Below are 15,195 nucleotides of genomic sequence, written 5' to 3' on the forward strand. Positions count from 1 at the left end.
TATAATCACCAAAAACCAAGCATTGAGGAGTGGCTACGACTCTTGAGCACAGGAAGAGGGAGATCATGGATTTAACTCCTGTCTCCCACATCCTTTTTATTATTATTTATTCAAAAATTTTTGAGAGAGAAATTTTGAGAGGTTACATGACCCCAATTTGAGTCAGAACACCCATTTTCCATATTTTTTCCCAAATTTGGCTCTCTTCCCGTCTTCCCGTCAAGTCTCTAAATTTAAACACATGGATTTAATGAAAAATGTGCATATACGTGGGTTCCTTGGACTTAGAAAAAGTTTTTCAAATGATTAAATTTTGAAAACCAAGCATTCTCTCTCTAGACATATTTTTTTCTCTTGAATTTATAATTGAAAGAATGCCTAGGGTGATTAGAGAGGGATCTTACATACTCCCCTACTAATAGAAATGAGCTGGGGGTTTTCTACATACTTCAGGTGATTAGAGGAGTATCTTATATACTCCCCCACTAATAGAAATGAGGTGTCCTCAAATAGAAAATCGGGGATATGATTGATGGAACTCATCTTCTTTTTCTCACGTGGCATATTTTAATGGGAGATGCTTCCACTGAATTAAGATCTCTCGAACAAGGCGGTACGGAGAGGCTTCTCCCCAAGGTCAAGTATCCTCTTAGACTTGATCTACTTGAAATTAACCTTGCTCAAGAATATGCAATGCATTTACTACATGGTCTTGAGAAGACTTACATTTAATACATTGTGAATTAGAATTACTAGCATAATAAAAAAACATGGAAATATATATTCCATGAATTTACTCCTCATAACATGCCCAAGGGTGACAAAGCAACTACCCTCAGTTGTCACAAAATCATAAATAATCATCATGGGCTAGAATGAACATAAGATGCAATCAAGGAGGATGGATAGGTGGCGAGAGGGCATGATCAGGTAGCCATTAAGAATCTTTGATGGGGTGGCCTTTATACTTGACCAAATATCGATGACAAATATTACCTTTTCTTCTTGTTGTTTTCTGATGGTCTAAACTGATTTCATGTTCGATGATTTTAGAATCTCTGTCTGATATTGCAAGGTCATCATATACTAGATAGGTTGGAAGAGAGCCTCAAAATGGTTTTAGTAGACTAATGTGAAAGGAGTTATGAATATGCCAATATGATGGAATATCTAGATGACAAGAATTACCCATTGATTTTTGTTAGAATCTTGAATGGACTATAAAATCTAGGGGCTAATTTAGCTATGGGGTGTTTGTTTGCACTTTTGAGCCTTCTTTTTTCTACACAAAGCCAAGCATGGTCACCATCTTAAAAAGTGATTGGCTCTTACGTTTCTTAGTTGCTTGGTTGGTTGCACTTGTAGCATGTAGGACGAGATTTCTTTGTAGTATTAGTGCTGTGACTGATAAGATTGGGTTGAGATGCATTGCTTTGTTTATTAATAGTCTTTACATTTTGATTGGAATTTGTGCAAGCATTACTAGGTGTGCTACTACCTAAGGCTTTCTATTTGCATTAAAATTATTAAAAGAACGTGGTCCAGTAGGAGCACCATAATGATAAGGAAAGGGTTGTCGATTGGTGTTGAAGCCTAAGGTATACCGATTATTGGATAAAGAAGTATTGAATTGATGAGAGGGTTTATGCAAACCTTTGCGCGCTCTGCATCATGAGCTAAAGAAATAGCTTCATTAAGTGAAGTAAGTTTGAACATGTTTTTCTATACTTGAATAGGCTCTTTGAGTCTTGATTTGTAATGATGTTGAATTATATCTTCAGGTACTTCAAGCATGCAGAGTTAAAGTAGAATTTGCCAAAATTTCTCCGTATATTAGGGTATCGCTTCACGGTTAGACATAGTCAAAGTGTATTAGGGTATTAGTTCATGGTTGGACATAGTCAAAGTGTATTAGGGTATTAGTTCATGGTTGGACATAGTCAAAGTGTCCCATGCACGACATGCTTTGAGAGTAAACTGAGGAGAAAAAAAGCTTGAATTCACTTTGTGTTGAAATTCCACCAAATTAGTTGGTTTGTAAATGGCTTTTACAAAGAACATTCCATCACAATGATGCACGATCAACCATGTGGTTGGCAGCATATATCATCTTATCCCTCTTTCTGAAAAGGTCTCCTCAAAAAAATAATATCATACGATTGAATTAACCTTGAAAGCATAAGACGAGCATCCCTTTTCCATCAAATTTGATAAAAGAGAAAGTACAATAGCTAATCGTATTGTCCTTTCTTTTTTGTTGAGTATCAAAAGTAGTCATGATGATCTTGGTGATGTGTGCATCTTCTGAAAGGAGGAGTAGAGACTTCATTACCATCAAGTCATTATTCGAGGACGAGGCACTTTTATTGTTCATCTTGAAGTAGTTGCTCGAGAAGTTGAATGTGATCTGCAAAATTTGGTGGTGGAAGTGGAGAATTCGTTAATCCACCATCTCAGGCTTTAGCATCTTCATTGTTGTTGTTGTCATTGATGGGTTGGTTGAAATCAACACCTGAATCCATGGATTTGAGATGAAGAGGCTTGAATCGATTGGGTTAGGTGGCTTAAAAAATGATTAGTTGTTTGCAAAAACTCTCAAATTTTTAATTTTTATTTGAGATTTGGTTTGGTAATTTTTGGGATTTTTAAGGCTTAAAAAGAGGATTTTTGGTAAAAAGAATGAGGTTTTGGAAGGGTAAAAGCAATTTGGATTTTTTTCAAAAATATCAAATAAATAAAAAATTTTACAAAATTTATTGACTTGGGACTGAGGACAAAGGATTAAAAAAAATTAAGATTTGAAGAGACTTGAAAGCTTTTAAACAATAAGCTTTAAATGGTATAAAGCTAAAAAAAAAACTTTTAAACAATAAGTTTTAAATGGTATAAAGCTAAACAAAAGCTTTTAAATTTAAAGCTTTAGTAACTAAAACTTATAGAAAAGCTTCAAACCCGTCGAAGTCATGCAGCATGCATGCATGAAAAAAAGTAATTTAGGTTGAATTTTCGATCGCTCGGCATCATTGAAGAGGAAGTGAAGAGGAAATTAAAGTGGTTTTGGGGCCTCTAGGGTGGGGGGAAAACATCGGCGGTGGCCGATCAGAGAGACAATTGGAAATTAGAAAAACCATTTTGAAAAGTGGTTTTGGGGCCTCTAGGGTGGGGGGAAAACATTGACAGTGGCCCCTCAAGCTCAACTCCATCTCTAGGAATCCAAGCATAGCCTCCGAAATCTGCGAAGCTTCTCTGCTCCCAGCGCTTTCGTGAAAATGTCAGCTACCTGCTCCATCTCTAGGAATCCAAGCAGCCTGCGAAATCTGCGAAGCTTCTCTGCTCCCAGGGCTTTCGTGAAAATGTTAGCTACTTGCTCCTCTGTGCTAACATACATGAGATCAATGTTTGCTGCTAAGACCCTCTCTTTGATGAAATGATAGTGGAACTCTATGTGTTTGGTCCGCGCATGAAAAATCAAGTTCCTCGCCAACTATATACTGCTAAGATTGTCACAATAAATAACAACCTCTCTGTCAACCTGCAATCCCAAATCACCAAGTAGCATATAAGGCAACTATTGGCTGCTTCTTGTTGCTCCATGTCACAGCACCACTCCTAAAAGAAAACATAAATCCATTGGTAGATATCCTATCTGCGATACTACCAGCTCAACCTGCATCGGTGTATCCAAACACCTACAACTCTGTACCAGCCTTATAAAAGAGACCAAAGTCTACTGTAGACTTCACCTAGCACAATGTGCACCTCACACCATCCAAATGTGGCTTACGAGGATTTATAAACTAGCTCTGCAATCCAACTGTATAGTTCAAATCTGGCTTGGGCACTATCTTCGTGTACATAGTGGGATTCTCTAAAATCTCACCCGTAATAACTGCACTCAACTTTCCATTTGAATCTAATGGCATAGAAATTGGCTTACAACCAGCCATACCATATTTGGACAGCATGTCCAATGCATACTGCCTCTGTGTGACAGCCATATGCCTTTGGCCATCCTAATAACCTCGATGCCAAGGAAGTACCTCTGTGTGACAGCCATATGCCTTTGGCCGTCCTAATAACCTCGATGCCAAGGAAGTACCTCAACTCACCCAAATCCTTCATGTCTAATTTTTTCTTGATGAGGAGACATTTCACACTCTAAACTTCCTCTCCACTGTCACCCCCAACAATCAAGTCATCCACATAGATTGTGATGACCGCAAGGCCCTTATCACTGCTTACTGTGTCATGTATGCTAATAGAAAGCCAATACATAACTTTCCTTGCTCCTTGATTCCAATCCTTGTATTCTTTTACATTTGGAGCAGTTGGATTAATCTCACTTATCTCTGGTGGTGCGTCTTCATGTTCACCTTCAATGTAGTCCCATTAGCCTTTTCCCATCAGAAAATTTGTTAATCTAAACCTCCAAGCATGGAAGTTGTTCTTGTCAAGATTCTCTACAATAATATGGTTAATTCTATCATTCGACATCTTGTTTGCAATACTAACTCACCAAAAACAGCACTCTTGTTTATTTTGCACAAACTGCTGTATTCTCTGCAGAGAGCAGCGGTACTATACTGCACACAAACTGTCACAACCAGTGACCTTAATTTGCATACATACACCCAATGGCAATCGTAAGATCTCTTTGCAGTACACACAGTGTCTACACAACCAGTTGCCCTTCTTGCAGTTCCAAAAATAAAAATCTGCAGAAAATCGAAACTTACACCCCGTAGTGCACGCAAACACTTGCAAACTGAAACACGGAGGTCAAGACGTGCCCCGAAACACGTTTTTAGCTCAAAAACTTATATTGAAAGGACTTTTTAGTTTCACTATAGCTTCGCTCCTGCAAAGAAAGCTCCTCAATCAGAGTTTGTTGTCGGTGCCCCAAAGAGCTCCCGATAAGGGTGTAGTAGCCGACACAAAGGGGAAAGAGTAGGTGAAGCTCCTACTTTCGTACCGCTTCCTGTGCTTCTCTTGCTTGCTGCTTAGCTTCTTAGCATAAACGAGGCTCTGATACCATGAAAAGATGTAGGGAGGAAGAGAGCTTGGGCTCTTTCAAGCACACACACTCACACAAACCCTAAAAGAGAACACACAAGATGAGAGGCCGAAATTTGTTGTTCTTCACTACAAAGTGTTGTACAAGAAGATAAGAGAAAATACAACATAAGTACTAAAGTACTATGTACATGCAGTCCCTGACACTAAGTGAGTGAGATGGTAAGATAAGTATGCCATATAACTCAATGGTGGACTAGTATCTAGTGTAGTCCAATTGTAGAATCACTAGCGAAGATCTATCATGTCAGCATCCTACCAAATACGCTAGTGATGTAAGTGGCAGAAACAGCCAACCAGGCATATCATAAGTATTAGCTCATGTTTAGCTTGACATCTCAACCCCGTTAAAGGTTTCAATACGCATGATACCTTTTGGTGTTATTTTGCAGACTCAAAATGGTCCTTTTCTAGTATGCTTAAGTTGCTTTTTTTTGTTTGCAGACTCCATACATAAGTGCAAGGTCTCCCTTATTAATTTCCTTATCCTTGAATTGTTATCATACCATTTTTTTTGATGATCCTTTTTTGTCAATGTGTTCTGCATAATAATTTATCTTTCTTTCTCCAATCACTCAAGAATGAACAACTGGTTGGCCAACATGTTACCCTCAAGTCTCTTAGCCATTACTACCCTTAAGCTAGGTATCATGAATTCCCATGGCAGTACGCCTCAATCCCATATACCATCTTAAATGGTATGCAACTAATTATAACTTTGTAAGAGGCTTGGTAAGCCCATAAAGCTGGTATGAGCTTGAATTCCTAATCATTGTATCAAGCTTTAATAGTTTTTATTAATATTGAAATGAGGAATTTCTTGGTGCTCTCAGCTTGACCATGTGATTACTGGTAGTATTGAGTGGACTTGCAGTGAGATCATGAACATTGTGGTGAGATATTGGATTACATCATTTATAAAATGTTTTCCTTGGTCACTCACCAGCTCAAAAGGATAAACAAAGTGGGTAATGATATTCTCCCAAAGAAACTTACCTGTAGGCACAATGTTCGCTTTTCTTAAAGCTCTTGCTTTGACCCATTTTGTGACATAATTCATATTTACTAAAATGTACCTTGCTTTGGTGCTACATGAAGTTGGACTAATGGGTCCCACAAAATTAAGGGCATCATGTCCTTCTTTTGTAGTTTAGCACATTGTTGGTACTCATCACATCCTTTGATAAATAGTGTACAATCTTTGAAGAGTGTGGACCACCAGCACCCCTATTGGAGTGTCTTTCTTGTAATAATATCTATTGAAAAGTGCCCACTAGCTATCGCTTGGTGTGCTTGTTCAATGATGTATACATATTCATCCTCCCTCGGGCAATGTCTCAATATGTCATTCTTACCTCTTCTATAAAGAGTTCTAGCAGTCCAATGAGGTCTAGAGGAAGCCTGTGAAAACAAAACGCCAACCGCCATCGCATGCTGCCGATTTTCGCTAAAAAGCCAGCGCCATTTTTTTGAAGGGAAATGGAGATCTTGTCTTCCACAGATACAATGGGTCTAATTCCTCTTGGCCCTAGGGGTTTTCAAGGGTGCTCTACAAGCTGGTGAAGAAAGTTTTTGATTTCACGAAGTCTACAGTGAGATCTAAGCTCTGCATCAAATCTGCAGGTGACTTTGGTAAAACAGAGATTAAGCATTCAATGTTTGGCCAAATCTTGTGTTTCTTGGCTTAATCCTCTACTAGACTAATTGCTATTGATGGATTTGAAAGGAGTTGAGCTCATTGAACTCTAAGGCCCCAGATTTGGACTCCCCGCATACTCTATTTTTTACACGTAAAATAGAGGATTATTTTGCTAATCAATGATTAATCAGTACTAATCACTATATTTTGGTGCAATTGAGGATTCAAATTAACTACTGGGTATCTGATACAGATCCCTATAAGTTCAGATTACAATTCGAAGATGGTTTGATACTCCAAGGTTCCATTCAGTGTACAGATTTGTTACCCTTGGTTTTATGTAATTTTTGGTGAATTTATGCTTGATAAATGTGTTGTAATCATCACCTAAACACCAGATTGAGTTGTAAAAGGGTAGACACTGCATAACGTTCACTTTTCTTAAAGCTCTTGCTTTGACCCATTTTGTGACATAATTCATATTTACTAAAATGTACCTTGCTTTGGGGCATCATGTCCTTCTTTTGTAGTTTAGCACATTGTTGGCACTCATTACATCCTCTGATAAATAGTGTACAATCTTTGAAAAGTGTGGACCACCAGCACCCCTATTGGAGTGTCTTTCTTGTAATAATATCTATTGAAAAGTGCCCACTAGCTATCGCTTGGTGTGCTTGTTCAATGATGTATACATATTCATCCTCCCTCGGGCAGTGTCTCAATATGTCATTCTTACCTCTTCTATAAAGAGTTGTAGCAATCAAATGGTAAGGTAGAATGTGCTGATCACTAATCTTTGGCATAGTTTTTTCCTTAAGAGAATTTGCTTCGTGTCCATGTTGTAATAATTCTAAAAGAACTATGTTGGCAGGTACTATCTCCCTCACCTTAATGAGGATGTAATTGTTTTTGATGTAGCCATGGCTAACGATGCACATGGGCTACTTGATGCTAGCCCTCACATAGTTGAGGATGATCATGATGTGTTATTTAATGTAGATGTAGATGTGTTATTTAATGCTAGCCCTCACATAGTTGAGGATGATCATGATGTGTTATTTAATGTAGATGTAGCCATGACCAATGATTCACATGGGCTACTCGATGATAACCCTCATGTCATTAAGGATGATACACTTAGTATGATTTCTTGGGTACCTTGGAAGGATGGGGGTATAATGCCTTTCCATGCACGGGAAATACACATAAGAAAGAGGTTTTTCATAAAATGAACAGTAAAAGTTAAGTAAGAATCCTTGTGTGTGAATGGCAAGAACCTTGATGAACTTGAATGGTAAGTAATTGGCCAATTTAATTACATCAATTGCTGAAGTATTGTCTTGAAATATGGTGTCAATGGAAAAATGATATTAATATTGAAACAATAAAGCATGAGAAGACCGGAGGAGATGCTTAGTTGGGATACTACTACTGAGATGGGAAGGCATTAGTTGTAAGACCAAGTGTAAGGCATTAGTTGTAAGACCAAGTGAGAAGGCATGAGGTCTGGAGGAAGCCCAATGAGGTCCCGACTCCCGACCATGATTTTAATATTGAAAGAATGAGCCATGAGAGGGCTGGGGGAGCTGATTAGCTGGGATACTACCAAGATGCCTGTAAGACCTAGTGAGAAGGCATGAGGTATGAAGGAAACCCATGTGAGGTCTCGTTCTCATCAACTGTAAGTCCTAAAATGAGGCATGAGGACTAGAGGAAGAGTCTTGTACTGAGGATACTACCGATACAATTGTTAGACCCAGTGAGAAGGCATGAGGTCCAGAGAAAGCCCATTTAAAGATCCCTACAGAGTCGCCTACTACTAGTCTTGGATAAAGAGGCATGAAATCCAGAGGAGAAAGCTCAATGAGATACCTGTCAAGATTCCCGTAAGACCGTGTGAGAAGGCATGCGGTCCGAAGGAAATTCTCATTGAGGTCCCTACCAAGTTGTCTGTAAGGAAAAGGAACAAACAAAATATAAACCAAAATGGAAATGTTAAAAGCATAAGAAAATGATGTAATGATTTCTAGAATGCAGTTAATTGTTGGGTGTTGTAATTTCAGGACCCAAGCGATGACTCACTTTGTGGACTTACAAAGATAAACCTGACTTTCCGGCGGCGGACACATGGAGTAGAAGTAGGTAGCTACATTGACACTAATGGTAGCACACTTGAGTGCCCATGGATGAGATTCTTCATCAACATATACTTGTGGACTCTTCATTAGATTGGTGGAAATTATCTTCCCACCATCTCCTACCATCAGTTTTTGTGTTTCTACATGATATATTCTATAACTTGAAATGGCTTGCATTGTACCTTTTGGTAGCCACTTATTAATAGATTTTCATGATGTACTTAGCATTGGTAGGAGATAGGACTCTCCCAACTAAACAAAGGGGACTAGAGGTGTTGATGAGTGTGTACACCCCCTAGCATTTTGGAATTAGCTTGGGTGTGTGAACACCCGCTAGCATTCATAGCATTACCTTAGGCTAGTGAGTTGTGGGATTTCATTATTAAAAGATGTCATATCAAGAAGTGGTTTATAAGAGGGCTAGTGTGGAGTTAGAATCTTGTGGAGGTTATGGGAGCCCAATAGTCACATGGGTATTGCAATCTAGTCACATGGTTGGATGGCTATATAAAGCCCCTCTTGTATGCAAATTGTACATGATTCTTGTACACACAATACACAATATATTGTACATGGTTCTTGGATACACAATATATATGATGGATGTGGAATACACTTGATGTTTTGCGTGTATGGTTTATGTTGTTCTTGATTAATCTCTCCTACTCCATGCTCATGTGTATATGTGTACTCCATGTCTATGTGTGTAGGAACATGTGTTTTTCCCCATGTTGGCAAGGCTATGCTAACACTTGGTGACCATGATGGGATGAGAGGCTTCGATCTTCTCCTTGCCCACAAGCTCTTGAGTAGAAATTAAATGCCTAATCCATACACATTTCTTCCAAGAAGAGAGATTGGTAGCATGCATGATTATTTCTTGATTATAGATTACTCATAATGTTTATCTTTTCTCTCTCCCCCTTTCTCAGTGGTGCTATTTTTCTAGACTTTGCAAATTGCAAGTGACATTTTGCTAGTTTTTTGTAGGCTCAGATTCTAGGGTTTGCAAGTGCTTCTGTAGGTGTTGTTTGGGATTCGCAGGTGTTATCTGTAGGGTTTTTTGGTGCTTTCTATGCTTTTAAAGGTCTACACATGTGCCCTTTGTGTGTACTTTTGATGGCTTGTAGTTGCTTGCCAACTTTGGAGCTTCTAGGGTTCCTAGAATCTCACTGTGTAAGTTCTAGGGTTTGCAGGTGCTCTGTAGGTGCCGTCTGGGCTTTATAGGTCTTATCTATAGGGTATTTTGGTGCTTTCTAAGGTTTACACAGGTACCCTTTGTGTACTTTTGATAGCTTACAGTTGCTTGCCAGCTTTGGAACTTCTAGGGTTCCTAGAATCTCGCCGTATAAATTCTAGCGTTTGTAGGGGTTTCTTGCCTCTGTATGCTAAGGTTCTTTGGAGGGTGCCAATAGCAATGGAAATAAATCCTTTCTCTTTTTCAATGATGGATCTTTCCTTGAGGGTTTCAAGCAGCTTCAAGAGCAAATGTCTGCGGGGATGCGGACAAAGCTGAGGTCACTGCATTTGCATCTCCATTGTCGAAGGCTCCCAAAAGAGCCCTTACCTTGAAGAAGGCGAACGTTGTGCCTTCAGGTCTTAAGCCTAGCTCTTAGCAGAAAGCAAAAGATTGCAGTTCCAACCGGCCAACAAACAGCTTATCAAGAACATCGATGGAGCCATGATCTATGGCATTGTCTTTGTTTATAATATCATGGTTCAAAGGCACTAAGGTCACCCACTTCCCTTAAAATTCTCATGGGGATGCATTATTCGATTACTTCAAGAAGGAAGTATGCCTCAACCACCGCATGACGTTTTGGCTCGGGGTTTTCAGTTTTGTCATCATTAGCTATGCCCTTATCAAGAACAACAAGGGAGCCATGATCTATGGCATTGTCTTTGTTTGTAGTATCATGGTTCAAAGGCACTAAGGTCACCTGTTTCCCTTAAAATTCTGATGGGGATGCATTATTTGATTACTTCAAGAAGGTAGTGGATGTGCACAAACTCGAGAAAACAACAGGGGCCCTAAGCTTTAATAATTTTAATCAAGGCAAATCTCAATCACATAAGAAAAAAGGCAATTAAAAACACAATCTAAAGGATTTCATGAGCACATTAAAATAGGCACATAGATGGCATACGACATGTTGGCTTTGATGATCCAACTCATAGATGCCTACTGGAGTACATGGAACACATCCTTCACCTCGGTGTGGGAAACTCGGGATGAACTTGAATGGTAAGTAATTGGCCAATTTAGTTACATCAATTGTTGAACTATTATCTTGAAATATGGTTTCAATGGAAAAATGATATTAATATTGAAAGAATAAATCATGAGAAGGTTGGAGGAGAAACTTAGTTGGGATACTAACGAGATGCCTGTAAGACCTAGTGAGAAGCATGAGGTCTGGAGGAAGCCCAATGAGGTCAAACGACTGCGATATTCATATTGAAAGAATGAGGCATGATAAGGCCGGAGGAGACCCTTAGCTGGGATACTACCGAGATGCCTATAAGACCCAGTGAGAAGGCATGACGTCCGGAGGAAGCCCATGTGAGGTCCTAACAGCATCACCTCTAAGACCTAGAATGAGGCATGAGGGCCAGAGGAAGAGTCTTGCACTAAGGATACTACCAAGATGCCTGTAAGACCCAGTGAGAAGGCAGGAGGTTTGGAGGAAGCCCAGTTGAAGATTTGTACTGAGTTGCCTATAACGCCCAGATAAAGAGCCATGAAATTCGAAGGAGAGCTTAGTGAGATACCTGCCCAAGATGCCCATAAGACCGAGTGACAAGGCATGAGGTCTAGAGGAAAATCTCACTGAGGTCCTATTGAGTTGCCTATAAGGAAAATGAACAAACAAAATATAAACGAAAATGGAAATGTTAAAAGCATAAGAAAATGATGTAATGATTTTTAGAATGCAGTTACTTATTAGGTGTTGTAATTTTAGGGCCCAAGCGAGGACTCACTTTGTGGACTTCTGGAGATAAAGCTGAATTTCTGGACACATGGAGCAAAAGCAAGTGGCTACATCGACACAGATGGTAGCACACTTGAGTGCCCATGGACAAGATTATTCATTAGCATATACTTGTGGAGTCTTCATCAAATTGGTGGAAATCATCTTCCCACCATCTCCTTGGTCTACCATCAGTTTTTGTGGTTCTACATGATATATTGTATAACTTGAAATGGCTTTCATTGTACCTTATGGCACTTATTCACAGATTTTCATGATGGAATTAGCATTGGTAGGAGATAGTACACTCCCAACTAAACAAAGGGGAATAGAGGTGTTGATGGGTGTGTACACCCCCTAGCATTTTGGCATTAGCTTGGGTGAGAACACGCCCTAGCATTAGCTTAGGCTAATGAGTTGTGCGGTTTTATTATTAAAAGATTTCATATCAAGAAGTGGTTTTAAGAGGGCTAGTGGGGAGTTAGGATCTTGTGGAGGTTATGGGAGGCCAATAGTAACATGGGTAGCCCAATAGTCACATGGGTATCCCAACAGTTACATGGTTAAATGGCTATATAAAGTCCATCTTATATGTAAATTTTACATGATTCTTACACATTATTATTGTATACACAATACACAATATATTGTACATGATTCTTGGATACACAATATACATGATGGATGTGGAATACACTTATGTTTTGCTTGTATCTTTTATCTTGTTCTTGATCCATGTCTCCTACTCCATGCTCATGTATATATGTGTACTCCATGGCTATGTGTGTAGGAGCATGTGTTTTTACCCATGTTAGCAAGGCCATGCTAACATTGGAGCAGTGTTAATGTCTCTCCCCTTCCATTGGGAAGCAGTTTAGTATACGGGTACTGGAGTGTTACCCGACATCAAGAAGAATTTAGGTGTAATCTCTTTAGACTCCTCTAAATACTTAATATTTAAGAGAATATCCCCTAAACACTCTTCTTCATCATCATGTATGTCTTTTGCTACCACTTGATTAAGATATCTGGGAGGAAGCTTTCAAGGGGAACCCCCCTGCTAGAGCATGGTCGGCAGCCTCTGTCAAGCAAACTCAAAGAATGCTAATAGACACCAGGAAGGAAGTCTCCATCATCAGGAGGAAGAGAAGAGAACACACATATGACAAGCTGAAAGTGCTGGAAGAGTGTGTAAACCCCTCCCCGAGCCAGAGGGAACAGGTACTGCAACTCAGACATGCCCTCCACAAAGAGGAACTGATTGAAGGAGAGCACCTTAAACTGTTCTTCAGAAGTTGGTGGGTAAATAAAGTGGATAGACCCGTGAAAGAAATGTTCAAGCTGCTTAAGAAGAAGAACGCACAGGACTTTATTCCCCCCCCCCTGAGAAAACCGAATGGCTCTATTGCAATATCCGAGCAGGAAAATCTGGAGATAGCCCATCAATACTTTAGCCAAATATTCAGCCCCCTGGGAGTGTCTCCCCAGCCAAATGGCAGGTTCAACAAGAAATTAAAAGAGTTTGGAAACCATCGGTCCCGTTACATCTGGCTGACAGCCTGGAGGCTGTCCTCTCTACTGATGAACTGAGCAAAGCCATTGACACATTGAAGAATCACAAAAGTCCGGGGCTGGACGGCCTACCAGTTGAATTCTTCAAGATCTATAAATCTAGCCTTTTAACCCCGCTCAAGCTCATTTGGGATGAAGCCCTGCGTTTCCAAGCTCTGCCCCTAACTATTAATACAGGAGTAGTGAAACTTATTCACAAAAGGGGGGACAAAGAGGAGCTAGGCAACTGGAGACCGATAACAATGCTTAATACAGCTTACAAGGTATTTGCAAAAGCGCTGGCTCTTAGGCTCACCAAACACCTGCATAACTGGGTGAGACAGGAACAGAAGGGTTTCATAAAAGGGTGTTACATCCTTGATGCCATAATCAGCCTATGGGAGGGCATAGAATTTGCAGAGGAATCAGAGCAGGACTACTGCTTCATTAAAATCGACTTTGACAAAGCTTACGATCATCTAGAATGGGATAACGTCAGGCTAACCCTCCAATGCACTGGGTTCAAAGAGAATTTTATGAGACAGATCCTAACGCTCTTTGGGAATGCCCGAGCAAAAGTGTCAATCAATGGTGAACTCTCAAGGCCCCTTTGTCTCAACAGATCGATCAGACAAGGTTGCCCATTAGCCCCTCTTCTATATGCTATAGCCACAGACGGGATGTCCTAGCTTGTTGAAGATAGAATCAGACTAAAGAGAATGGAAGGGATACAACTCCCCAACTCCCACAGACAGATGTGCCTACAGCTCTTCATCGATGATACCAATGCCCTGGTGGCCAATAAGGAGGCTTCTTTAAAAGAGGTTTGGCTCTGCCTGCAACTCTTCTGCACAGCGTCAGGATCTCTCATCAATCACCAAAAAACAGGTATCAAGTCCAAGGGGCTCCCCACCCCCGAGTGGATTGTGAATCAAGGATGTCAACTCATCCAAGACGGGGAGATCTTCAGATTACTAGGTATACTGATGGGGTTCAAGGTCTCAATGCACCAGAGGTGGGAATGGGTAATGTCCAAGCTGTCTGCCAAACTCAACAGATGGGAGAACACCACCCTATCGTTCGCTGGAAGAATCCTTGCAATCAATCACTATATTATCCCGGCTACCCTTTTCTTCTTGGCATGCTGGAGACCCCCAGATCAGGCACTCAAGTCTATACAACAGATTTGCAGCACCTTTCTCTGGTCGGGACATCCCATGGGAAAGAAAATCCCGAAAGTTCAATGGTCATATTGCACTCTGGCAAAAGAGAAAGGGGGCCTTGGAATTCATGACATCTCTGAACTGGCTGACAGGCTGGCCAGTAAATGGATCATCAGAGGATTCTTCTCCCCAGAGCAAGATTGGGCGAAGCTTATCACAAGACATCTGCACAGATTCAAACTACTAGGAAAGGCAAAATGGACCAATCTTCCTACGGTGACTATCTTCTTCAGCCCTCATCCGATCAGAGCAGTGGGCAGTGCACTAACGCTATCCTTATGGAAAGCGTGGAATAGGTTTAAAGGTAAGCTCCGCCCTAACCCCCGTCAACATAGGGATGTAGGTCTCAGACAAAATGACTCTGTCTGGTGGCCCTGGCTGGAAATCCCTAGAGTTACTGAAGAAAATCTTCACCAAGCACTGAAACTGCACAAAAAGGGTATCTGAACCTGGGCGGATTTGTGGGACAAAGGGAAACAGGACTGGGCATCCAGGGAGGAAATCAGGACCCGATTTAAGCTGAATAGAGTGGACATAGGGCTGATTGAGCAGAGAATGGCGGAATGGGATGTGGACATCACTTGGAAGATTGGTATCTT

The sequence above is a fragment of the Cibotium barometz genome, chromosome 30, assembly GCF_041138505.1.
Source record: "Cibotium barometz isolate CiBa-2024 chromosome 30, ASM4113850v1, whole genome shotgun sequence".
Classification (NCBI taxonomy): Eukaryota; Viridiplantae; Streptophyta; class Polypodiopsida; order Cyatheales; family Cibotiaceae; genus Cibotium; species Cibotium barometz.